The sequence below is a fragment of the Sesamum indicum genome, linkage group LG4 (genome assembly GCF_026168435.1).
Source record: "Sesamum indicum cultivar Baizhima isolate 11 linkage group LG4, ASM2616843v1, whole genome shotgun sequence".
NCBI classification, from domain to species: Eukaryota; Viridiplantae; Streptophyta; class Magnoliopsida; order Lamiales; family Pedaliaceae; genus Sesamum; species Sesamum indicum.
Window position 1 is genome coordinate 4047758 of NC_142660.1, and position 3341 is coordinate 4051098.

At 24.1% G+C, this 3341-nt stretch overlaps 1 long non-coding RNA gene across 1 annotated transcript; it reads right to left on the reverse strand.

The window, feature by feature from the left end:
- Positions 1 to 677: 677 nt before the first annotated feature.
- On the reverse strand, positions 678 to 3086 carry LOC148788276 (uncharacterized). Its single transcript, XR_016065381.1, has 3 exons — positions 2925 to 3086; positions 913 to 997; positions 678 to 831 (listed from the first exon to the last, which is right to left on the reverse strand). It is a non-coding gene; the product is annotated as an uncharacterized LOC148788276 (long non-coding RNA).
- Between the last annotated feature and the right edge of the window lie 255 nt (positions 3087 to 3341).

The following is a 3341-nucleotide window of genomic DNA, read 5'->3' on the forward strand; positions in this document are numbered from 1 at the left end:
ACCAAACTTATTTGGAGCCGTTTTTGGAACGATTTTGTAACAGTTGAAAATTCGACCTTACAAATGGCGTTACAAAATTTTAGGAACTGCTCGAGCAAGGCGTTCCTATTTGGGACGAGAATTGTAACACTCTATGAAAATCATTCATAATATTGAATTTGTCAAAAAAATTATTATTTTTTAATTGGAACGGTTTTAAGAACAGTTAGTCTTATTCAGGAACACGTATATAAAACTGTTTTAGTAATGCTATTAGGAACGGTCTCTCTAATTTGGAACACATACATAAAAGTGAAATAACACTGGTATTAGGAACGGTCAACCACTATTTAGGAACACTTATTTGAAATGGTTTGAGCATGGTATTTGGAATGATCAATGAAGTTTAGGAACATGTTTAAAACTGTTTTAGTAATGATTTTTGGAACGGTCATTTAGTTAGATTTGTAACATTTCTTTACCATTACTAAAACCGTTCCTAATTTTTTAATTTATTTATATTTTATAATTTATTCATATATTTCATAAATTATAATAAATAAATAATTTATATATTTCAATAAATTTTAATATATAATTAAATTAATTTAATAAAATTTTAATTAATTATATTTATAAATTTAATTAATTAAATAAATATGAAATAATGAAATGTAGTAAACATTATGAAACATGAATAAATAAGGAAAATATTATATTAATATGGAATTATCTAATTACAAAAATAAAACAAAAAATTTAAAACTTAATCTAACCCCTCCTTGTCAACAACGTCCATATCGTCCTGATTCGAGGCCCGAGGGTTTGTCGGAGGCGGTTTTGGAACGTTTTCTGTAAAACAAACAAATTATTAGTACTTTTAACCAAGAATGAATTTCTATAAAAAAAAAATAATATTAATAATCTACTCACCACCACCTCAGCCGCAGTCCTCCTTTCTCTCGTAGCACCTTTCAAATAACTCCATCTGCTTGGGTTGCCGACCAAGCTCTGTCTTCTGTAGAAGGAAAAAACTGTTAGCATCTTATTTATCAACATTGTTTTTTGTTCATAGATGAAGATGAATAAACTTAACTAGTTCTATTGGCAGAATTCACTTGATGGGCTAAAGAGGAATGTATGATATGTTTATACGTAATTACAAAAAAATTATATATTTTGAAATAATTATCAATTATTGGAACTATTGTCCTCAATTTGTTTTCTATTTCTAATGATTATGTAACTATATTTTAATTTGAAATATTACATTAATATTGATAATATTGATATTGTTGACATTATTTTGTAAATAATGTTATATTAGGACTATTGGTCTAATTTTGTGATTATTGACATTACTATGTAAAAATATTATTATTGAGAATATTTTCTAATTTTGTGATTATTGACATTTTTATGTAAATAATATTATTATTGGGAATACATATTGCTCTAATTTTTGTGATTATTTACATTATTATTTAAATAATATTATTATTGGGATTATAAATTGGTCTAATTTTTGTGATTATTTACATTATGATGCAAAAAGATTATTATTGGAAATCTAATTTGTGTGATTATTTACATTATTATTTAAATAATGTTATTATTGGGATTATATAGTGGTCTAAGTTTTATGATTATTTACATTGTGATGTAAAAATGTTATTATTGGGGTTATATGTCTGTCTAATTTTTTATGATTATTTACATTATGATGTCAAAATTTTATTATTGAATTATATATTGAACTAATTTTTGTGATTATTTACATTATGATGTCAAAATGTTATTATTGAGATTATGCGATGGTCTAATTTTTGTGATTATTTACATTGTGATGTAAAGATATTATTATTAGGATTATATATTGGTCTAATATTTGTGATTATTTATATTATGATATAAAAATATTATTATTGAGGTTATATATTGGTCTAACTTTTGTGATTATTTACATTATGATGTAAAAATGTTACAATTAGGAATATTGGTCTAATTTTTTGTGATTACTTACATTATGATGTAAAACTATTATTATTGGGAATATTGGTGTAATTTTTTTGATTATTTACATTATGATGCAATAATGTTATTATTGGAAATATTGGTCTAGTTTTTGTGATTATTTACATTATGATGTAAAATTATTTTATTGAAAATATTGGGCCAATGTCATGTAAAAAATAATATTACATCAATTAGCTTAATTATACAATAAATTGCACATTTATACAATAAATTTCACAAAAAATTTAAGCAATATGATACAATACACACAAAAAGTTGCATAAATTACAGAATTATATAGTAAATTTCACAAATAATTACACTATACAATAAATTACACAATAATTGCATAATTTTTTTTAAAAAATAGAAAATTATGAAAAATGTTAAAAATGAGCAAAAAATTGTTAAATTTTTTTAGAAAAAAATTAAATACTTTTACAATTATAAAAAATTATTACAATTTTTAATAATTACAGAAAATGATCAAAATTACCAAAAATTTTAAAAAAATACAGAAAATTATTAGAAATATTTATAAAAATTACAATTTTTTTGAAAAAAATTCAGAAAATTAAGAAAAATTAAAATTGCATAAAGTTTTTGATTTTTTTTAAATGATATAAATGTATTAAAACTTTCACAAGATTAAAAATTGGTAAATTTACAGAAAATACAAAAACGATTCTAAAAATTACAAAAAAATTTCAGTTATATTTTCTGACAGTATGTTCAAAAATATTTTCAGAAATATATTTTGAAAATATTTTCAATTTTTTTTTGTCAAACATGTACGAAATATTTTCAGAACATGGAGAGGGAAAATGAGGTAAAGTTCGGGGAAAAGAAGAAAACTGGGGGAGGAAAAATGAAAAAGAATTGGGGGGGGGGGGGGATCACAAAAATAGGGGGAAAAATCGATCACTTACCTCTACTAGTGACGGCAGTTGACGGCGGCTGATGGCGAGGGGAGGCGAGGGGTTTGGGGGTCAGGGAAAGAGAGAGAGGAAGAGAGTGAGGGAGAGAAAGAAAGAAGAGAAAGAAAAAATTTGTTAAATATTGTATGTATATTAATTTTTGGAATGAGCTTTGGAATGATTTTTTTTTTAAATTCGCTCCATAAACCGTTCTGAATAACCAAAACGATGCTGTTTCAGTTGATAGGCATTTTTAACAATAACTCTTCCTATTATTAAAACTGTTCCTAAAAATAAAAACGATGTCGTTTAATTCAAAACCGTCGTATTGAAGCATTTTTAACAAAACCGTTCCTAATTGTGCGCCAAAATTATGTTTCCAAAAAAATCAAGAAAATAAAAAATATAGAAAAAACCACCTTAGACATA